Genomic DNA, 24,455 nt, shown 5'->3' with positions numbered 1-24,455 from the left:
AAGGTCTGCAGCAGTTCACAGAGAAGGTCAACTTAAAAGTCTCCATAGGCAGAAAATTGTGAGAAGAACCAGAAAGCTATGATCAGTTGTAATCCTTCCATCTCCGCCTTACTCATTATGTAACATAAAACATAATAATGGTGGATAAAACAACATTGGACACAAGATCTACAAAGCCTTCTACAGGTTATAGGAAACATTTTATGGGACTTTATCTCCATCTACCTGATCATCCTGTGGAAGAAGAGGACTGGGACATCTCTCCGGTGTTCTTATCTCTTCCTTAACTGTAGGAAACACATCCAGTGACTGAATTTATTCCTTACATACAGATAATGAGAGGACATGTGTATTTAGTCATGTCTATTACCTTGGTATGTGAGGGGCCGGTGATCCTCCATCATGACGTCCTTGTACAGATCTTTGTGTCCTTCTAAATACTCCCACTCCTCCATGGAGAAATAGACGGTGACATCCTGAGACCTTATAGGAACCTGACAACACAATGATAGTCATCACCCAGATCGCTTCAAAGCGTTCCTGTATAATGTCCCAGCATTCCCAGCAGTGTCACCTCTCCAGTCAGCAGCTCAGTCATCTTGTTGGTGAGTTCTAGGATCTTCTCTCTATTGATTTCCTCATGTATCAGGGGGTGAGGTGGAGGCCCCGTGATTGGGCTCAGGGTTCTTCCCCATCCTTCTGACACAGGGTCCTGACAGCGCTCACTAGAGGTCTTCTTCACTACTGTGTAGTCCTGGTTATGGAGAGACACTAATAAATATTACTCCATACATCTCCAGAGTCCCTCACCTCTCCAGTCATGTCCATCTGTTAGTCACATAGATAAGAAGAAGTAATGTGACATCATCAGCATCTCTCACCTCTCCAGTAAGCCTGAAGAGGATCTCTAGGGTGAGATTTATTATCATCTCCGCCATCTTGTCCCTGTCCATTCTTGTCGGGTAAATCCGTAGAAGTATCTTATATAGAAGATATCTACTGAGCGGATCCTATATTGTAGGAACCTGAATGGAATGAAGATGAGACAATGTAAAATCATAAAGAATCTGATGTAAATTACAATAACTGGAGATAACAGGAGGAGACATTAAGGAGATAATAATGTGCAAATGTTATGTTCTCTCTTTTTGAATAAATTGGAACATGAATTGAATAGCTTAGTCAAGGCCGTTCCATGTGTGAGGTCAAAGAAATTTAATGGTTAGGTCACACCTTCCTACAGCGAATAAAATATGTCATTAGTGATGCCAGTATGAACAGCACGTGACCACTATAGACATCAATGGTCAGGTAATATACATACTGCCATCAGAGCTCCGACCAATGTTGTCGCTGCAGTGATGTAAACAGACTGAAGGAGACCACAGAAGCCTCAGTGCTGGATCAGTGGAGGATTCTACAGGTCCTATGTTATCCGGGTAATTGTAAAACATGGTGGAATATGTTGACGATACATAAATAATATTAGATTATTATTACTATCTAGACAGACAATGGGTTGGTAGATTTTGTTTTTGACAGCTCCTCATGACTAGAGATCAGCGAATCGAAGTTGACGAAGTGGAATTCGATCCAAATTTCAGGAAAAATTTAATTTGTCCCGAAGTCAAATTTCCTAGCACTTTGTGGTAACCAATCACATTTTTTCTAAAATGTCTGCTGCACATGTTACAAAGTGAAAGTAAGAAGCCCGGGAACGAGGGAGCACCCACAATGCCATGCAGACAGCCAATCAGCAGATAGCGAGCCCTGTGATGTCACAGCCCTATAAAAGGCCTCCTCATGCCCGGTCTCTGCTATTTTACAGTGAACTTAGTGCAGGGAGAGACATTACAGGCGCTAGGGACAGTGATCAGGAAAGACTTTATTCCCCCCAAAAAATATTTGATCAGTTCAGGGAAAGATTATTGATAGTGTAGGGAAAGGATAGGGAGGCATTATCCACACTGTAGGGAGAGAGCAGGGACCAATAGGAGAGTGTAAAGCCTGGGTAATAGGGACTATTCTATTACACCTTGCTGCACTAATTGGAGTTACTAAAAGTGATCTATTACTACAGATTTTAGATTGTTTTAAACAGTAATTGCAGTAATCCTAGCATCTGTTATTGGGGTGAAAGTGCGGTGTCATGGACGATGAGGATGATAGTCGTCTGGGAGCAGGTGTTGCAAGCGATCAGACACGTGGCCCTGAGACTGGTGAGGGTGACATCAGTGACGTGCAGACAGTGGCAGACAATGATGTGGCCAATCGCACAGGGAGATGGGTGAAGAGGGGGCTTGTCATCATCAGCAGAAGAGGGTGGCAGCTTGCGTGTGAGGCAGCGGCTGAGCCAGCAGGGTGGTAGTGTGGCTGTGAGTCAGCAGGGTGGAAGCAGTGTAGATCTGTAGCCAAACGTGCCCAGGGTAGACCACCGGCTATGCAAGAGCCTACCTGTCCAGAAAGAAGTAGCGGTGCACGGGTTCACAGAGGCAGTGGTAGCAGGCAGTCAGCTCGGTGGGTGGAAAATGCCATACTTGTCGGTGTGGACCGCCGGAGGACGATTAGCATGGCCCATTCTGTGACTGGGCCACTGTGTTGAAGACTCATGCGATTCTAACCCTCACCGCTCGGTGACTGGGCCACTGTGTTGCGATTTCTCATGCAATTCCCACACTCACCACTCTGTCATGGGGGCACTACTTGTTTCAGCATGTAACAGAACAGGTTCTGCAGAAATCTATGTGGAATCAGCATACGGTGTAAAAGAAGTGCGCTCTTTCACTCTATAGTAGGATCTTGGGCCGCTGCACGGTTCTTCATACCTGGTGCTAAAATTGACCTGTAAGGCTGAGTTCACACTTTTGTTATTTGGTCAGGTTTGGGCCCGTAACTGACCAAATAAGTAAAGTGTGCAGTGATTCTAAGAGCGACACCTGTCATCTGCGTGTCATACTGACTCCCTATGCATTTTCCTGCAATGCACCGTGTTCTACACCACAATACAGGCTATCAGCAGCCAGGAATAGCTGTTTTTCAACACGATTCGTCACAAATAAATTTGGATCGACTCAAATTTTTGGGTGAAACGCCGAATCAAATTTTTTAGAAATTCGCTCATCTCTACTCACACCCACACTGATGTTGCAGTTTAATAGATTTTTTTTTAACAAGCTGCATGACGAAATACAGCGGTCCTTAACCCTTAGGATACCAGAGGTTTTTTTATTTTTGCATTTTGCATTATTTCTTCCCCATCTTCCCTGAGCCATAACTTTTTTATTTTCCGTTCACATAGCTGTATGGGGATTTTTTTTTTGTGGGACACTATGTACTTTCTAATGCCATCATTTAATATGGCATACAATGTACTGGTAAGCAGAATAACAATTCCAAATGGGTTGGAATTGTAAAAAAACAAAAAACACAATTACGCATCTGTTTTATGCGTTTTGTTCCGATTTGTGGAAAAACTGACCTATGCCCTTCAATCTCTGGGTCAGCACAATTACAACGATACCACATATGTATAGGTTTTTACGTCTAAGAAGTGTAAAAATAAATGTAAACTTAGAGAGAGAAAAATTCTGACCCCCCCCCATAAGTTTTTATTGATACCATTTTGAATTGTGTGACTTTTTGATCACATTTTTTTAATGTATTTTTTATTCTACGGAAAGGGGGTGATTAAAAATGTTATATTTTTTATATATATAACTTTTTTTTAAACTTTTTTACATGATTTTGAAGCTCAGATTTGAGCCTACAAAATCAATTTTTTTTTTTTATTCTGAACAATCATGGAATTTTTAGATCCATTAATTGTTCTGAATTGCTCACTTATTATGTTGACCTGCCAACTGCTGGCCAAATAAGAATTGCAGCTTTAATACCCTGGGTCTCTTCAACAAGACCCAGCACATTGAAACCAATTACCGGCATCCTCATTGGCCGCAGAGGATGCCGGTAAGAAGCCCAGAAGCACAACCTTCCGGGGGTTTTTCACCCTTTAACTGCTGTGATCTCACTTGATCATGGCATTGAAAGGCTTTAATGACCTTGACCGGCCCGCTGCACGCTCGAACGGGTGTCATGTTTGCCCATCGCTGCAGCGCTGTACATGTATGGCGCTGGAAGCGAAGGGTTTAAAGGGTTTCTCTGTCCCAGGGACATAGATATAAGGTAAGCTTCTGCTTTGGGGCCCAAACTCACAAGGGGCCCACTCAGAAGGAAGATGAAAAGATTTTATTGTCAGGTCCCCTCAACAGTATACAGTGACATCTACAGTACCTCCATAAAAGTGGCATCCACAGTTTCCCTTATAACAGTGACATCCAAGGAGTTAAATGAATTTGGCCACTGATCTCACATTGCCAATACACAGAGGGTGATACCCGACATCTTATACATTTCAGTTCAGCCTGGCATATATTCATTTAACCCTTTAAAAACCCCAGTTACTTATTGAAATCAGTGACAGTGTCCGTCTGTCCACTTTGCTGCCAGTTCTTGTGCCCAAAACCTGTTTGGGCTGAATTCACCTGCATATGGTACGGGCCCTTCCCTCTGTATGTGACCAGAGTGAGATCAGTGCCCGGATTATCACACTATTCTGCCCATTTTCTGCCCGTCATTTGTATTTTAATGCCGCCCACCTGATTTTACCTTTGTTCACTGCAACTTTTTTTCATTACTGGTGATAATGCAGTGTCCTAAAACACACTGCTTAATATGGTGATTGTGTTTCATGTAAAATGTCCTTTTGCCCGAGTTCCCATAAAGTTGCATAGGGAGGAGGAGGTTCTAACAAACCTCCCAGGGCTGACTCCGCCCTGCTCTCTGAGAGAAGAGAAGAAGGAGGAGAGTGTGATGTCTGAGGAAAAGCTGCACCTCAGCAGCCATTTTGGAGAGTTATCTAAACTCCAGAATTAGTTCCATGTACCAGCCCATAGAAGGGAAAGATTACAGAAGTTCCAGGCAACCCAGAGAGGAAGTGAGAATATTGGCAAAGGAAGGTAGTTGTCGTTTATCAGGCTTTAGCCTCCTCTGCATCTGGTGGAGAGATTCTAAGCTACTGGCTGCCCACCATAACCAAAGACAGAAAGGCCACCTGTCAGGAGATAGTATTCCTAGAGAGGATACAGAAGTATATGACTATACAGTACAGCAGAGATAGCACATCTCTCCAGCCTGGAGAAACAAGGGATTGATTGTTATTGAAAACTACCCCTTATGCAACTTTTGGGAACTAACCTGAACCTTTGCAGAAGCTGCCTTGCTGTAAATGACTTTTGCGCACATTAATGACCTTTGGATCAGCTTCATTAAAGTTCGAGGAATTTGTTAAAGGGTTTCGGTCACCATATTTAACCCTATTAAACTGGCTGATATTAGCGATGTGCTAATGTCAGCAGACCCTAACTTTCCTAATCTTATGCTTCTGGATGCCCCCATTACTGCACAATTTAAACTTTTGTAATATGATAATTAGTCTCTAGGAGCAGGGGGGGTGTTGCCCCTGCTCCTAGAGGCCCCGTTTACCCACCTCAAGTCACGCACTGACGTCCTTGATTGACAGGGCCAGGCAGTGCTCTTCTTCTCCGCCCGGCCCTATGTGCTGGGACTGCGCATGCAAGAGAGTTAAAATTGTGCAGTAATGGGGGCATCCAGAAGCATAAGATTAGGAGAGTTAGGGTCTGCTGACATTAGCACATCGCTAATGTCAGCTAGTTTAATAGTGTAACAGAACGCCTAGCACCCCGACCGGGTACCTCCGTCGATAGTGCTCCTAGTGTTTTCCGAGGACTCCAAGCACTCCAATTGACACCGTACGCACTGCAGACCCCACGAACCACCGCAGCTTGGTTGGGGTCTCACCGTCCTCCACCCATGCTGGACCCAAGACCGGGCTTCAGCTTCCAGTGGGTAAACCTCTCCTACATCCAGAGAGCAGGACCCATGAACAAGCTCTTACAAGAGCTTATACTCAGGGGAGTATTGTGATATAGCAATCCCCAAGAGTGTAGTTATCGCATTCCCCAAACATGAGCCAAAACTTCATGAAGGTATAAAAGCAACCACTTTATTTTAACACACAAGCATTTTATACACATCTTCCAACAAGGTTACCACCCACAGGGTTTTGTAAAAACAGCCAATAACCACGTACAATACACTCAGAAACTCCCACACAAAATCCTCCCCTCTGCCCGTGATAGAATTACCTCACACTGGGTTGATGCAATCATCACAGGCAGGCGAATACACAATATCCTCTGTCCTGGAGACAACCGATAAGTAATTCAATTATCTCTCAGGACAAAGGACATCGCCAATACACACAGAGAGACAATGGAACAGACCTCCCTACTCAACGTATACAATGTCCCACCCTTTTCAATACACAGACATTTAACATCCCAAAATGGCTCGAATTAGACCAGGAGTTCAAGTTAGTCCAGGTCCTTTGTGAACAAATGAGGCCTGGCTGATGAGAGGGCCCATAATCCTGGGGCGAAGAGGCTAGTAGCCAGGCCCCTCCAAAACCCAGTGGCGAGGTTGGTTTTGCCACAAATAGGGTTAAATATGGTGACAGATAGTGATGGACAAACATCAGCCGGGACGGTTCGCGAACGCGATCATATGTTCGCGAACCGCAAGTTCGCAGCAGGCCCCTTTCACTTTAATGGCAGGCGAACATGAAAAACCTTCAGCTCATATTTGCAGCCACCAAATACTTAGTAGAAGTGTACAAATAGTCCCACAACATGGACAGTGACATACTAGAGGGGGATCAATGACAAAAATTCCAACAACAAATATGTATGTTAATCAGGGGACATTTTCATGCGTCTTAAAGGGAAAGTCTCTGAAATGTGCCCTGTTGGAGCCTAGAAAATTTTTATTTTAGGCCACGGGAGTATGGGCCCTAAAAATTAGGCATTAACCTGACATTAAAGAAATTCTGATTATGTGGCTCGAGGTACATTATGCGGTCAATGGATAAAAATTTTAAATTTTACTGTAGGCCACTGGACTACAGGCCCCAAACATTAGGCATTCACCAGAAAGAAAAGATCAAATGATTATGTGCCCGGAGGTATATTACATGGTCAATGGATATCAATTTTACTGCAGGTCATTACAAATACAGGTCAAATACACATGTTTAAAAGAACTAAAAATATAAAATTGGATTAAAAACATGGCTAACGAAATCCCCCCCTCTTGAAAACCCCCCAAATGATAATAGTTGAAATTCGATAACACGTGGTCGTCACTGGTGTTGAATTCCTCTGAGGCCCCAACGATTAGGCATTTACCGTACAGAAAAGAACAAGTAAGTATGTGGCTGGAGGTAGATTACACGGTCATTGGATATCAATTTTACAGCAGCAAACCCGCAAACAAATGCTGCACTACCTAAATGCACTATATAGAAAGTATATTATTGGTATATAACACCCCGCTTCAATCAGTTTTTTTGGGGGGCAACTGGTATATCACACCTGTAGAAATTATTTGTTCCAATAACGCTTGTCCCTCTATCTATCTGCAGTATCACAGCAGAACCGCACACAACTACTGCACAATACAAATGCACTATAATATACTTTCTAAGTTAGAAAGTATATTTTAGGTATATCACACCCCTCTGTATATCACACCTATACCAGTCCTTAAAACGACTTTTGTGGCCCTATTAGCTAGCGTTTGGTGTCCCTAACAGACTGTCCCTGTTCCACACAGCAACCTCTCCCTACACTGGCAAAATACTGAATGTAAAATGGCGGCCAGATCGGGTCTATTTATAAGGTAGGGGTTATGTCCATGTGCTGAAACGTCTTAATTGGCTGTCCTGTACTACCTGATGGATGTGTCATGGGTCAAAATTCTTCACAATGTAAAAGAATATAGTGGGCGCGAATAGCACCATAAGTTCGCATGTTCGGCGAATCGCAAAGTTTGCCGCGAAACGACCGTTGGGCGAACCACAAGGCCATCTCTAGTGACAGAAACCTTTTAAGAGAATTCCATATTGTGCAAACTTATCAGCTATTTGCACCCAAGGGTGCTTGTGTAACTGACTGAAGCTTCTCTCACCCCCAGTCAGTCACTAGAGCCTGCAGAAATGGCTCCCTGTGGCTGACTGAGGGGGAAGAGAAGCGCCCTGGCTGCCCCCAGCTCACCTTCCCCTCAGAAACTTCTTTGCTCTCCTCCCCCCGTTTTTCCTGCCTGCGATGGGGCGTGGCTTTACAGACAGCAATACAATTAAGGCTACTTTCACACTGGCGTTTCTGGGTCCGCTTGTGAGATCAGTTTCAGGGCTCTCACAAGCGGCCCAAAACGGATCAGTTTAGCCCCAATGCATTCTGAATGGATAAGGATCCGTTCAGAATGCATCAGTTTGCCTCCGTTCAGCCTCCATTCCGCTCTGGAGGCGGACACCAAATCGCTGCTTGCAGCGTTTTGATATCCGCCTGACGATGCAGAGCCAAACGGATCCGTCCTGACTTACAATGTAAGTCATTGGGGGCGGATCTGTTTTCACTGACACAATATGGTGCAATTGAAAATGGATCCGCCTCCCATTGACTTGCAGTGCAAGTCAAAACGGATCCGTTTGCATTATCATGAACAAAAAATAAATAAAAAATGCAAACGGATCCGTTCTGAGCGGATACAAGTGTTTGCATTATCAGTGCAGATCCGTCTGTGCAGATACCAGACGGATCCGCACCGAACGCAGGTGTGAAAGTAGCCTAAATCTAATGCCCTGCAAGAGCTGAAGGACCTGTGATGACATCACAGTCCATGTGATCAGTTCAAAATGCAGTAGCTGAAAAGGTGACCTGCGGTGATGTCAACATTATGTGACCAGTGTAGGAGAGGACGACTCAGCAGGGAAGAGAAGTCCTGGGAAGAAGCTGAGGTGAGGTCTGCTAAATGAGGAGAGGTAATTGAAGGGGTAGATTACTCAGTTTGAGAGGCAGAGCAATGTTGGGAGTTTTAGTTATTTAACGGGGACTGTATGTTAGGGCTGAAGGGAGTTATGTTATTTACATGGGACTGAATATTGAGGGGGTGATGTTATTTACATGGGACTGCATGTTGGAGGTGGCTGGGGCAGGGTGATGTTATTTACATAGGACTATATGTTGAGGGGGTGATGTTCTTTACATGGGACTGCATGTTGGAGGTGGCTGGGGCAGGGTGATGTTATTTACATGGGACTATACGTTGAAGGCGGCTGTGGGAGGGAGGGATGTTTTTTACATGGGACTCAATGTTGAGGGGGTGATGTTCTTTACATGGGACTGCATGTTGGAGGTGGCTGGGGAGGGGGTAATGTTAAATTCATGGGACTGTATATTGAAGGTGTCTGGGGGAGGGAGTGATGTTATTTACATGGGACTGTTTATTGAAGGTGACTGGCGAGGGGGTGATGTTATATACGTGGGACTGTAAATTGAAGAGGGCTGAAAAGATGGTGTGATGGTATTTACATGGGACTCTACGGCGGAGGGAGGGAAATAATGTTATTCACACGAGACTGTATGGAGGAGGGGCTGAGGAATAATAATTTCTGAGGACACTAAATTGAGGAATATGGCTACAGGGGGGATTATAAATACTGGGGGCACTTCAGGGTGAGCATTATAAGAGTGGGGGTTATTATTACTGGGGGCTCTATAGGAGAGAGAGAGAGACTTATAGATCTGCCTTATTTCTACTAAGAGCACTGTGGGGGCCTGATTACTAATGATGGGTCTGTACTGGGGGAACAATAGGTGGGGCTTATTTCTATTGGGGGCTCTGTAAAGGCATTATTAATAATGGAGGGCTCTTCTACTAATGGGGGCACTCTTGGGGAGCATTATTACTGTTGGGGCACTGTAGGGGGGCAGTATTACTAATGAGGGCACTCTAGAAGGGAATTACTATTGGTGGGACTTTGAGGAGCACTATTACTATGGGGCACTATTATTTTTTCAGGATAGTATTTGGGGGTATTGGGGAGCACAGCGAGCAGTAGGATAACACTGTGGGGACTCCAGGTTGGGGGATGATGATGGAAAAGTGAGGAACCTAAGATGTCTGTGTGTCGCACTCTGCAGAGACAAGGCACGGCTGAAAGACGTTGTCTGGACCAAATGCAGAAGATGATGACGGAAAAGATCTACATCAGAGGAGACGTCTCCTGGGAGGCACTGGATGTGAGAGGTATATGCTGCTGTATAGCAAGTACAGGAAAAAGTCTTCAGTGCTAGTGTTTGCGGGGAGGGGGTTTGTTTGGTCGACTTAGACAATTGGGACATATGCATTGGGGCTTGGGCCCCGGATCTTTTGAGATCCTAACAATGCCCCTGGCTCTAGGACCATTACTGAAGCCCACAGTATTTGTAAAATCCCATAAAAGTGACTTTATTGCATTTATTTGCTTCTGGAAAGTGTGAATCTCCATCAGTTGCAGCACTGTGGCAAACTAGGGGTTAATCAGCCATCTTGGATTTGTTCTTCACATACTGAGGGACAGGAAACAAACAGCCCACCTCAACAGAGAAACCATCCTTGCAGCAGGAGGAACTAAAGTGTTGAGTGCAAGTTCCCAGGAGTACAAAGAAACTGACTGTACCCCTACAGGAAGTGTAAGCAGCAGCCATCTTGGAGAAGGGAAAAATACAATTCCAGCTTCACTGGATCCTGAGAGTCAGTCCAGAAGGTCTGAGTGAGTACAGTTTGGGAAATTAACCTTAATCAGGACTGTTTGGGGCTACAATCTGACTTACAGAGCACCATACTCCTCTATATCGAGCTGGTGCTGCGACCCTTAACTCCTTAAGGACGCAGGGCGTATCGGTACGCCCTATTTCCCGAGTCCTTAAGGACTCGGGGCGTACCGGTACGTCCTAACTTGAAATCAGTATTCCGGCGCCCCAGGGGTTAATCAGAACGGGATTTCGGCTGAAATCCTTCAGCCGGCATCCTGTGACAACGCCAGGGGGGGTCATGTGACCCCCCCGTGTCGGCGATCGCAGCAAACCGCAGGTCAATTCAGACCTGCGGTTTGCTGCGCTTTTTGCAGTTTCTGATCGCTGCGGTCCCTGACCGCGGGGATCAGAAACTTTTGAGTGCCTATAAGCAATATTTTTCACCCCCCCCCTGCACGATTTGGTGGGGGAGTTGCGGGAGGCGGGCGGTGGGGGCGTTGCGGGAGGCGGGCGGTGCGGCAGGCGGGATCGCGATCCCCTGCCCGCCTCCCCATGAATGATCGTTGGCTTCTAGTGGGTATACCAGGGTGCCAGCACATTGCTGGCACCCTGGTATAAACGGCTGACATCTGTGCAGATGTCAGCCGTTTAACCCTTTCCATACCGCGGTCCGTACGGACCGCTGTATGGAAAAAGTTAACTGTCATCGGTCAGGGAGCTCCCTCCCTCTCCATCAGGGGGGCTGCTGTGCCTTTGCAGCCCCCCGATGGAGAGGGAGAGAGCCCCCAGAGAGCCCCCCTCAGCCCTGTGCTTACCCTTCCCCGTCTGCGAAGTTGTGGCAGACGGGGAAGGTTCCCATGGCAACAGGACGCCTGCTCAGGCGTCCTGCTGTCCATGGTGCTGAACAGATCTGTGCTAAAAGCATAGATCTGTTCAGTGTAAGTAAAATACAGTACAGAACAATATATATTGTACTGTACTGTATTATACAGACACCAGACCCACTGGATCTTCCAGAACCAAGTGGGTCTGGGTCAAAAAAAAAAGTAAAAAAAAGTGAAAAAAGTTAAGATAAAAAAAAAAAAACATTCATCACTGAATAAAAATTAAAAAAATAAAATACACTACACATATTAGGTATCGCCGCGTCCGTAACGACCTGATCTATAAAACGGTCATGTTACTTTCCCCGCACGGTGAACACCATAAAAATAAAAAAATAAAAACTATGAGAAAATTGAAATTTTGCCCACCTTACTTCCCAAAAAAGGTAATAAAAGTGATCAAAAAAGTCACATGTACGCCAAAATAGTACCAATCAAACCGTCATCTCATCCCGCAAAAATCATACCCTACCCAGGATAATAATCCCAAAAACTGAAAAAACTATGGCTCTAAGAGTAAAGAAACACAAAAACATGATTTTTTTTGTTTCAAAAATGAAATCATTGTGTAAAACTTACATAAATAAAAATAAAGTAAACATATTCGGTATCGCCGCGTCCGTATCGACCGGCTCTATAAAAATATCACATGATCTAACCCCTCAGGTGACCATCGTAAAAAATAAAAACGGTGTAAAAAAAGCCATTTTTTGTCATCTTACGTCACAAAAAGTGTAATAGCAAGCGATCAAAAAGTCATATGCACCCCAAAATAGTGCCAATCAAACCGTCATCTCATCCCGCAAAAAATGAGACCCTACTCAAGATAATCGCCCAAAAACTGAAAAAACTATGGCTCTTAGACTATGGAGACACTAAAACTTTTTTTGGTTTTAAAAATGAAGTTATTGTATAAAACTTACATAAATAAAAAAAATTGTATACATATTAGGTATCGCCGCGTCCGCGACAACCTGCTCTATAAAATTACCACATGATCTAACCTGTCAGATGAATGTTGTAAATAACAAAAAAAAAAAAAACGTGCCAAAAAAGCTATTTCTTGTTACCTTGCCGCACAAAAAGTGTAATAAAGAGCAACCAAAAATCATATGTACCCTAAACTAGTACCAACAAAGCTGCCACCTTATTCCGTACTTTCTAAAATGGGGTCACTTTTTTGGAGTTTCTACTCTAGGGGTGCATCAGGGGGGCTTCAAATGGGACATGGTGTCAAAAAAACCAGTCCAGCAAAATCTGCCTTCCAAAAACCGTATGGCATTCCTTTCCTTCTGCGCCCTGCTGTGTGCCCGTACAGCGGTTTACGAACACATATGGGGTGTTTCTGTAAACGGCAGAGTCAGGGCAATAAAGATACAGTCTTGTTTGGCTGTTAACCCTTGCTTTGTTAGTGGAAAAAAATGGGTTAAAATGGAAAATTAGGCAAAAAAATGAAATTCTCAAATTTCATCCCCATTTGCCAATAACTCTTGTGCAACACCTAAAGGGTTAACAAAGTTTGTAAAATCAGTTTTGAATACCTTGAGGGGTGTAGTTTCTTAGATGGGGTCACTTTTATGGAGTTTCTACTCTAGGGGTGCATCAGGGGGCTTCAAATGGGACATGGTGTCAAAAAAACAGTCCAGCAAAATCAGCCCTCCAAAAACCAAACGGCGCACCTTTCACTCTACGCCCAACTGTGTGCCCGTACAGTAGTTTACGGCCACATATGGGGTGTTTCTGTAAACGGCAGAGTCAGGGCAATAAAGATACAGTCTTGTTTAGCTGTTAACCCTTGCTTTGTTAGTGGAAAAAATGGGTTAAAATGGAAAATTAGGCAAAAAAATGAAATTCTCAAATTTCATCCCCATTTGCCAATAACTCTTGTGCAATACCTAAAGGGTTAACAAAGCTTGTAAAATCAGTTTTGAATACCTTGAGGGGTGTAGTTCATAGAATGGGGTCATTTTTGGGCGGTTTCTATTATGTAAGCCTCGCAAAGTGACTTCAGACCTGTAGTGGTCCCTAAAAATTTGGTTTTTGTAAATTTCTGAAAAATTTCAAGATTTGCTTCTAAACTTCTAAGCCTTGTAACATCCCCAAAAAATAAAATATCAATCCCAAAATGCTACAAACATGAAGTAGACATATGGGGAATGTAAAGTTATCAAAATTTTTGGGGGTATTACTATGTATTACAGAAGTAGAGAAACTGAAATTTTGAAATTTGCAAATTTTTAATTTTTTTTGGTAAATATGGTATTTTTTTATGCAAAAAAATTAACTTTTTTGACCCAATTTTAGTAGTGTCATGAAGTACAATATGTGACGAAAAAACAATCTCAGAACGGCCTGGATAAGTCAAAGCGTTTTAAAGTTATCAGCACTTAAAGTGACACTGGTCAGATTTGCAAAAAATGGCCAAGTCCTTAAGGTGAAATAGGGCTGAGTCCTTAAGGGGTTAAGGACTCGGCCCTATTTCACCTTAAGGACTTGGCCATTTTTTTAAGTGCTGATAACTTTAAAACGCGTTGACTTATCCAGGCCATTCTGAGATTGTTTTTTCATCACATATTGTACTTCATGACACTGGTAAAATGAAGTAAAAAAAAAAATTTTTTATCTATAAAAAAATACCAAATTTACCAAAAATTTTAAAAACATTGCAAATTTCCAAGTTTCAATTTCTCTACTTCTATAATACATAAAAATATCTCCATAAATAGTTATTACTTTACATTCCCCATATGTCTACTTCATGTTTGGATCATTTTGGGAATGATATTTTATTTTTGGGGAATATTACAAGGCTTAGAAGTTTAGAAGCAAATCTTGAAATTTTTCAGAAATTTTCAAAAACCCAATTTTTAGGGACCAGTTCAGGTCTGAAGTCACTTTGCGAGGCTTGCATAATAGAAACCACCCAAAAATGACCCCATTCTATAAACTACACCCCTCAAGGTATTCAAAACTGATTTTACAAACTATGTTAACCTTTTAGGTGTTCCACAAGAATTAATGGAATATAGGAGATACAATTTAAAAATTTCACTTTTTTGGCAGATTTTCCATTTTTATAATTTTTTTCCAGTTACAAAGCAAGGGTTAACAGCCAAACAAAACTCAATATTTATGGCCCTGATTCTGTAGTTTACAGAAACACCCCATATGTGGTCGTAAACTGCTGTACGGGCACACGGCAGGGCGCAGAAGGAAAGGAATGCCATACGGTTTTTGGAAGGCAGATTTTGGACTGGTTTTTTGACACCATGTCCCATTTGAAGCCCCCTGATGCACCCCTAGAGTAGAAACTCCAAAAAAGTGGCCCCATTTTATAAACTGCAGGATAGGGTGGCAGTATTGTTGGTACTAGTTTAGGGTACATATGATTTTTGGTTGCTCTATATTACACTTTTTGTGAGGCAAGATAACAAAAAAATAGCTGTTTTGGCACCGTTTTTATTTTTTGTTATTTACAACATTCATCTGACAGGTTAGATCATGTGGTATTTTTATAGAGCAGGTTGTCACGGATGCGGCGATACCTAATATGTTTTAATAAAAAAATAATGTTTTAGTGTTTCCATAGTCTGAGAGCCATAATTTTTTCAGTTTTTGGGCGATTACCTTGGGTATGATTTTTGCGGGATGAGATGACGGTTTTATTGGCACTATTTTGGGGTGCATGTGACTTTTTGATCGCTTGCTATTACACTTTTTGTGATGTAAGGTGACAAAAAATGGTTTATTTAGCACAGTTTTTATTTTAAATTTTTTACGGTGTTCATCTGAGGGGTAGGGTCATGTGATATTTTTATAGAGCCGGTCGTTACGGACGCGGCGATACCTAATATGTAACTTTCTTTTTATTTATGTAAGTTTTACACAATAATATCATTTTTGAAAAAAATTAATAAATCATGTTTTAGGGTCTCCATATTCTGAGAGCCATAGTTTTTTCAGTTTTTGGGCGATTATCTTAAGTAGGGTCTCATTTTTTACGGGAAGAGATGATGGTTAAGGGGTAAGGTCATGTGATATTTTTATAGAGCCGGTCGATACGAACGAGGCGATACCAATGATACCAAATATGTATACTTTTTATTTTATTTATGTAAGTTTTACACAATAATATTTTTAAAACAAAAAAATGATGTTTTAGTGTCTCCATATTCTGAGCCATAATTTTTTTATTTTTTGGGCGAATGTCTCAGGTAGGGACTCATTTTTTGCGGGATGAGGTGACGGTTAGATTGGTACTATTTTGGTGGGCAAACGCCTTTTTGATCGCTTACTGTTGTACTTTTTGTGTTCATCTGAGGGGTTAGGTCATGTGATATGTTTATAGAGCCGTCGATACAGACGCGGCGATACCTAATATGTATACTTTTTTTTCCCCCTATTTACCAATTTTTTTTAACTTTGTTTTGTTTATTTTTACTTGAAACTTAATTTTTGGGGGGAAAACTTTATTTTTTCAACTTTTTTTTTCACTTTTTTTTTGTCCCACTTTGGGACTTGAACTTTTGGGGGTCTAATCCTTTACAATGCATTCCAATACTTCTGTATTGGAATGCATTGGCTGTATGAGTAATACTGTGTTTATTACTCATACAGCTTCTGGCCTGTGAGATCCAGCTGGCTGGATCTCACAGGCTCTTCACCGGAAGGCAGCGCGATGCCTCAGGAAGGCATCGCGCTGCCTTACATGCCATCGCCGCCGCACCAGGCAAAAGCCGCAAACCGCAGGTCTGAATTGAGCAGGCACCTTGGCTAAATGCGCGGGGGGGGGGGGGGTGTTTCACGGGACCCCCCCCGCGCATTTAGCCAAGGTGCCTGCTCAATGATTTGACCAGGCATCAGGTTTCGGCAGTGATCGGAACTATACATGACGTACGGGTACGTCATGGGTCCTTAAGGACTCGGGAACCATGCCGTACCGGTACGTCATGGGTCCCTAAGGGGTTAAAAGGGCCAGACGCCTATGGAGCAACCAGGCCGCAGGGTCAACACGTGAGCTACGGTGGGCCGATGGGGGTAGTAGTAGTTTTACTCGCGGTTAGCAGCGCTCCCTGGGCAGGCGTGCAGTGAAGGGAAGGACAGCACCAGTTCCTTCAGGCACTCTGTTTGTCCAGGGAATCCCGCCAGATGGTGTTTGAGATGCCCTGAGTGGAATGGGTTTTTGTTAAGGTGCCTTGGCGATAGGGTCCCTGGTGTGGAGTCCAAACCTTGTGTAAAGTTCAACAGCAGCTTTACTTAAATGAACGTTTCTTCAATAGTTTACAGACTTTATCTTGGTTCCAGCAGGCGTTAGCATTAACTTTGGCAGGCAAACAAACTCAACTCTGCTACATCTGTTGCTCTCTGGCTCTGCTGCGCTGACAGGCTCAAATGGAATCTTTGACTTCTGCTTTAGGCTGAATGCACATGTGAACGGTCCGTGGTATCCCGGCCTGGCATCTGGCCATAGCAACCAATGGCGCCGTGCGCTCCTGCTGTCAGCAGGAATCCAGGCCGGGATACCACGGACCGTTCACGGCCATGTGCATTTGGCCTTAGGCTGCAACTTCTCTCTCTCTGTAGTCCGACTCTAAATTAATACCAAGGAACTTGTCTTCCTGGCTTCAGAGGCTCCAAGCTGTGACCTCCACATCCAGCTTAGAGCTGAAGGTGCTCTAGCTGGCCCAGGCAGGACCCGTCCAGCAGGGACGTGGACCCACTTCCTCCTCTGACAGGGGGTAATTCTCAACTCCCTCCAACTAACTAATCTCCTCCTCTCCTTAGAGAGGGAGTTTAGAATGGAAAGAGGGATTCCATCCTATGCACCATTAGCACTGTCATGTTTGTTGCCACCTCTAGTGAATCAGCCACATTACATCTGAACATAACCTTTAGGCCTCCTGCACACGAACGTGTGCGCCTTATGGTTGTGCTGCGGGCCGCAATGCGCGAACACCATCCATGGGGCAGCCGCAGTGGATCGTGGACCCATTCACTTTAATGGGTCCACGATCCGGCCGTCCTGCAAAAAGATAGGACATGTTCTATTTTTTGGCGGAACGGAAGTACGGGACGAAACCCCACGGAAGCACTCCGTAGTGCTCCCGTAGGGTTCCATTCCGTGCTTCCGTTTCGCATGTCTGGATTTGCTGACCCATTGAAGTGAATAGGTCCACATTCCGTGATGCAGAATGCACACGGAACGGTGCCGCTGTATTGCTAATCCGCAAATGCGGTCCGCAGTACGGTAACGGGAAGCACACGATCGTGTGCAGGAGGCCTTACTTAATCACTTGCCTTATATGGTAACGATGATAATCCACATAATATCTCAACTGTTATCCTTGTAACAGGCTTGACAATGGGTTACTTTAAGATCGTACTTTAATAGGCAGGAAAGGTCCTTTCTTATATCTGTCTACATTATGTCCACATTCTAGCAGTCAGGTACTGGATATAATTACTTCTTAATCAGCAATCCACAGGGCGGTCTCCCTAACGGCAGGCAAAAACCTCTGCTCCATTATTTGTACAGGATGCTTTCATATACTCTGATCCACAGTGTCCATATAGAGGAATGCGGTAATAGACAACTTTGCACCTAGTCTTCCGGGTGTGTCCAGGTGCTTTTAGGCTTCTCCCGGTCACCGGTGCTTGTGGAGCCCATAAGCTAATGCTGCTTCTACCTCCACTAGACTTACTCTTCATCCATACATTGACTCTTTTGTCTGTGCTAGGTAGCTGTAAGGATTTAGTCCACACTCCCTAAGCTTGATCAGGGCCAAGGGGTTAATGTGGCAGCTACATCTTGGACTTTTGCTGTTCTGCCCTGCCTAGGCAAACCGTCAGATATATATATACACTCACCTAAAGAATTATTAGGAACACCTGTTCTATTTCTCATTAATGCAATTATCTAGTCAACCAATCACATGGCAGTTGCTTCAATGCATTTAGGGGTTTGGTCCTGGTCAAGACAATCTCCTGAACTCCAAACTGAATGTCAGAATGGGAAAGAAAGGTGATTTAAGCAATTTTGAGCGTGGCATGGTTGTTGGTGCCAGACGGGCCGGTCTGAGTATTTCACAATCTGCTCAGTTACTGGGATTTTCACGCACAACCATTTCTAGGGTTTACAAAGAATGGTGTGAAAAGGGAAAAACATCCAGTATGCGGCAGTCCTGTGGGCAAAAATGTCTTGTGGATGCTAGAGGTCAGAGGAGAATGGGCCGACTGATTCAAGCTGATAAAAGAGCAACGTTGACTGAAATAACCACTCGTTACAACCGAGGTATGCAGCAAAGCATTTGTGAAGCCACAACACGCACAACCTTGAGGCGGATGGGCTACAACAGCAGAAGACTCCACCGGGTACCACTCATCTCCACTACAAATAGGAAAAAGAGGCTACAATTTGCACAAGCTCACCAAAATTGGACCGTTGAAGACTGGAAAAATGTTGCCTGGTCTGATGAGTCTCGATTTCTGTTGAGACATTCAAATGGTAGAGTCCGAATTTGGCGTAAACAGAATGAGAACATGTATCCATCCTCTGATGGCTACTTTCAGCAGGATAATGCACCCTGTCACAAAGCTCGAATCATTTCAAATTGGTTTCTTGAACATGACAATGAGTTCACTGTACTAAAATGGCCCCCACAGTCACCAGATCTCAACCCAATAGAGCATCTTTGGGATGTGGTGGAACGGGAGCTTCGTGCCCTGGATGTGCATCCCTCAAATCTCCATCAACTGCAAGATGCTATCCTATCAATATGGGCCAACATTTCTAAAGAATGCTATCAGCACCTTGTTGAATCAATGCCACGTAGAATTAAGGCAGTTCTGAAGGCGAAAGGGGGTCCAACATCGTATTAGTATGGTGTTCCTAATAATTCTTTAGGTGAGTGTATATATATACACACACCTAGGGGTGAATAAAGGTAACGACACTAAAACAGCCTGCTATGAGGAATTAAAGCTTGATACAACAATACATTTGATATACCTATGCCCAAAGTTGTACAGGGGCCCACGACCATCACTGAGTGGGACACTGCACCTACACAGTGGCGGTTGCCCATAGCAATGAAACACAAAAAGTGTGTAAAGCTGCATTTAACTTGCATTATATTGAAAGACTGTCATTGCCGTGTCTGAACAAGGAAATAGTGAGCAGCCTGACCCTAGCAGGTTCCCAGCAACAGCCACAGCTAGTGTATCACCAGCCGCTGAAGCACCAAGCATGATGCCCTTAGCAATGCCTTATTTTCTAGGAGCACTTTGGTTCCCACGATTTGCTGGGGAAGCTCATACGTTAAGAGAATTTAAAGATTTTTTTTTTGCTGTATTCAGATTGTACTCTATGTCAGCAGAACAACAAATGGAAATCCTCATTGCACAATTGGAAGATGCTACCCTCAGAGGAGTGAAATCCTGGCCAAGCTCAGAGAAAAGAACAGTGGAGTAGATATTTTAACGACTCCACGCCACTTTTGAACCCGGGACTGTGTCAGAGGTCAAGATGAGATTCTTCAGCAAGAGTCAGCAGCCTGGTAAGTCACTCAGAGACTTTTATCATCCTTACAGGAAGCCCTGAGAGCTGTTATACAGGTAGATCCCAGTGAAGCAGAGGATCAAGATAAAACGATGAGAGAGCAATTCATTGAAGGTGTTAGGACAGAAACCTTAAAGATCCAGTTAAAGATATTAGCTGCACATCACCCAAGTTCTACCTTCCTAGACTTCAAAGAGCTAGCTATCTGTATTCTGGGGAAAGACCCACAACCAGAGCCTGATAGGCCTGCTGAAATGTCTGTGAATAAGTGTCACGACCATGGTCATGGTCGTGACTCCTTGGGCTGCATGCAGTTGCCCGCGGTCTGGTCTTGTGGTCAATCACAGGTGAGGGCTGTTAGTATGATGCCTCACGTGTGGTTGCCGCTGGCAACATGATGTTATTTGGCAGTATAGCAGCCTGAGCTGGTTGCTAGGCAGCTTGCTGTCAAGTGCATGCGGTTGCACCTGGCAACCTGTCTTTGTAGGTGTGCACTTTGTATGTTTGGTGTGCATGGGATTTTAGTTATGTGTGCATCTCCCCTTTCCTTGCAGCTTGGCCAGGGAGACTCCTGTTCCTACTTGTCTAGGAGGAACAGGTCGTCTTACCCTGCTCCTAGTCCAGGGATCTCTTGAGGGCTAGTTGGGACTCCAGGTTCCTGAGTATGAGCCCTCCTACCATCTGGGTTGGCTCATACAGTTAGGAGTCAGGGTCAGAGTTAGGGACGCTTTAGGAGGTTACCTGCTCCCTAATTCTGTTGTCCAGGCCTAGCAGCTTCCTTATCCCTAACATCGCACGGATGAGGGTTTCCCCCACTCTGGTCCATGACAGTATGACCACAATGGCTCCTTGCTTGGATCTACCTTCGAAAGAGGGTGCAGCATGCATCGCCATCTGCTTTTGGGCTGCATGCACGTTCTCCGGAGGGAGAGCGTTATGGGAGTTTCACCATTTACGGCGCGGTGACTGGCTTTTCCCCGCCATTCCTTCACCGTTGTCTGTTTTGGTGTCCCCTTACTTTTCATTCCCCACCCCCCTTCCATTGTTTGTTGTGCCCCACCAACTTTGCCCTTTTGTGTTGGGGGGGGGGGGGCTTTGAGCGGTGGGAGTGTCTACGCCTTCGGAAGAGGGCACAGCATGTGGCGCCTGCTGCTTTTTGGCACACATGCTTATCCTCCGGAGGGAGGGTGAAAGGGGAACCCTAGTACAGTGCAGTTCTCTGTAGCAGTGGCTGCAGTGTGTATGAACTTGCACTTGTGGTTGGGTCTCTCCTCGTCCACGTCTCAGTGGTTCTCTGACTTGTGTCGGTGTGGCTGGCTGCAGTCCTTGTGAGACTGGCTTTGGTGTATGCTAGTGAAGGATGCAGGCTGGCAGCGACCTGGTGGGAACCGTGACCTGAGTGTGGACGCAGTGTCAGTGCGGTCTCTCCTGGCTGTTTGTTGGCTGGCGCCCTGGTTCCTGTGTGTTGATCCAGGGGCTGGCAGCAGTCCAGGGAGACTTGCTTTGCGCTGACACTGTTTCTATTACTTTTTCCCCTTCTCCTATCCCCTTGTTGGGTCCCTCACTAGTTTTCCCCTTTTTTTTTGGTGGGGGGGCTTTGAGGGGTGGGAGTGTCACGACCATGGTTATGGTTGTGACTCTTTGGTTGCATGCAGTTGTCAGCGGTTTGTTCTACGTTGTCAACTACAGGTGAGGGCTCTGGGTTTGTTGCCTCACGTGTGGTTGCCGTTGGCAACATAGTGTGTTTGGCAGTGTAGCAGCTGGAGCGGGTGGCTAGGCGGCTCGCTGTCACGGAATGCGGTTGCCTCTGGCAACGTGTGATTTTTAGTGTTCACTTTCTATGTTTGGTGTTAGGGAGTTTGTTCTGTGTAAACTTCTCCTTTAAATGACACTTACCTTGTCTGGTGATGAAAGGGTTAACTCCTTTCCTGGTGTGTGTGTGGGTGTGGCTGCTTGGGCTATTTAGCTCCTGCTGGAAGCCAGAAGTCTGAGGGGGTACTCCAGCCATGCCTTATGCTGGAGTCATCCTCCTGGTTCATTTACCATCTGTCCAGTAAGGGCCACCCTTGTGGTCATAAAAGTTATGCATGATGTTAAGTTGATGTAGTTATCCTTTTTATGTTTATTGCAGCTATGGATGTCCTGGTTACCTGTGTGTGTGCTGTGTCCTTAGTGTTTGTGTGGACAGCAGTACTGGTGCATGGGTTCCAGTCAGCGAAGCTGTGGCACGTAGGTTTGGAACTGGTGCAGTTCACCTGCCATATCCATATGTCTGTATATGTTCCCCCTTCCTTGCAGCTTGGCTAGTGAGACTCCGGTTCGTCCGTGTCTTGGAGGAACAGGTCGTCTTACCCTGCTCCTTGCACAGAGCTTTTCCTGAGGGATAGTAGGGACCCTAGGTTCCAGAGTATGAGCCCTCCTACCATCTGGGTTGGCTCATACAGTTAGGAGTCAGGGTCAGTATTAGGGACGCGATAGAAGGTGACCTGCTCCCTGATCCTGTGGTCCTGGCCTAGCAGCTACCCGATTCCATAACATTGCACGGATGAGGGTTTCCCCCACTCCAAAAACATTACCCTATAGTTAGGCAGGAAGCCCAAGCTCCGGTTCCTGATGCAGTTGGTGCCCTGACAGATCAAGTCAACTTTCTATCCAAAAGTCTGGAGAAAGTATGCCGAAAACTGTGGGAGAAACCCCTATTGCTGGAGGATGAGACACTGTTACCATGGAAACATTTCCCTCCTGATGACAAAGAGACTTATCCCAGAAACCCTGGTCGATGCCCCACTGACCGCTTTAATGAGCAAAAGCGACCTATTTGTAGATACTGTCACAAGCCAGGCCATACACAAAAGGATCTGCTGGCAATTTAAAAGGTTGACCCCTGTGGCCAAAGACCACCCCTTGGGAGTTAGAGCAGTAGGTCCAGAAGATCCTAGCTGGATGCCCAGATATTTAAGACCCTGTTTAGAAGTAGTTCGTTCTTCGAATCAATGGGGTTCCCTTTGTTGCCTTATTGGACACCGGGTCTCAAGTCACAACTATCCGACAGACTGCATTTGAGAAATACTGGGACCATGACCAGCTGACACAGCCACCCGAATACAGGCGGAGCATTATAGCCAGAAATGGCAAACCCGTGCCAGTGCATGGTTACTAGGAGCCAACTTTTCAAGTGGGAGGAACCACACTACCACAACAAGGCATCATTGTTTTGCAAGTCAGGGAAGATAACAACCCTCCAGTAGTCCTAGCAATGAACGTCCTTAGGAACTGTTATACTGAAATGCTTGACGCCATCCGTGTATTAAGTGCACAACAGAAATTTAGTAATGAGAAAGGAGAGATTTGACATGCTCGCATCAAAGGTAACCAACCAGTGATCCTGAAACCCAATACTGAAACACTCCTATGGTGCCGAGCTGCTCTTAGAATCCAAGGTCAAGACTACCAGGCACTGATAGAACCCATAAACCTGGAAGACCATCCTCTAGTCCGAGCTGCAAGAAGCCTAGTGACCATTTCCCAAGGTAAAGTGTCAATTCGTCTCCTGAACTTAAGTAGAAGCAGTATAGGCTTGACCAAGCACTACCCTGTTGCGCAGCTGTTCCACGTTACTTTTCAAGATGTTATTAGTGTACCAGCAGCTACAACTGAACATTCTACTCAGAAGCTGAATAATCAAGATCATACTCCAAATACATTATGGTGGAAAGAACTCCATGTGGAAGATACTTCTACACCTGAGGAACAAATTGAAGGAGTCTTAAAAGCCATGAAAGAACATCATCAAGCCTTCAGTAAACATCCTTCAGATTATGGAGAGGTCAGTGTAATCAAGCACACAATCCCTACTGGTTCACCCCCTCTAATTAAAGAAAGGTACCGGCCTATACCACCAACTATGTGTCAGTCTGTGAAAAAGATGATCCAGGAGATAAGGATTCATAAATCATTAAAGACACCCATAGTCCATGGGCTGCACCTCTAGTTCTTGTCTGGAAGAAAGATGGTAACATTCGATTCTGTGTAGACTACAGGAAGATTAATCAAATTACCCACAAGGATGCCTATTCTTTAACAAGAATCAAAGAGTCCTCGACAGCATTAGGCTGCTTTCACACTAGCGTTTTTTTCCCCCGTATACGGAACCATTCATTTCAATGGTTCCGCAAAAAAACTAAGAAAAAACGGAATGTACTCCGTATGCATTCCGTTTCCGCATTTCCGTTTTTGTGCTCCGTTGAAAGATATAAAATCTCCTATTATTGCCCGCAAATCACGTTCCGTGGCTCCATTCAA

General features: G+C 44.6%; 1 protein-coding gene and 1 long non-coding RNA gene across 2 annotated transcripts in view; both read right to left on the bottom strand.

The window, feature by feature from the left end:
* The window catches only part of LOC121003535 (gastrula zinc finger protein XlCGF26.1-like), a 1,829,815-nt gene that overhangs the window by 214,526 nt on the left and 1,590,834 nt on the right, over nt 1-24,455 (bottom strand). The gene's annotated exons all lie outside the window — the stretch shown is intronic.
* LOC121003603 overlaps nt 733-24,455 on the bottom strand; it is a 42,144-nt gene continuing 18,421 nt past the window's right edge. The window contains exons 2-3 of the long non-coding RNA XR_005779545.1: nt 882-1,025; nt 733-754 (exon numbers count right to left, since the gene is read on the bottom strand). This is a non-coding gene — a long non-coding RNA (uncharacterized LOC121003603). The remainder of the gene's footprint in view (nt 755-881; nt 1,026-24,455) is intronic.

The sequence above is a fragment of the Bufo bufo genome, chromosome 6 (assembly GCF_905171765.1).
Source record: "Bufo bufo chromosome 6, aBufBuf1.1, whole genome shotgun sequence".
In the NCBI taxonomy this organism is placed as follows: domain Eukaryota; kingdom Metazoa; phylum Chordata; class Amphibia; order Anura; family Bufonidae; genus Bufo; species Bufo bufo.
The sequence above is the reverse complement of the archived record's forward strand: the minus strand, read 5'-3'. Positions and strand labels throughout refer to the sequence as shown.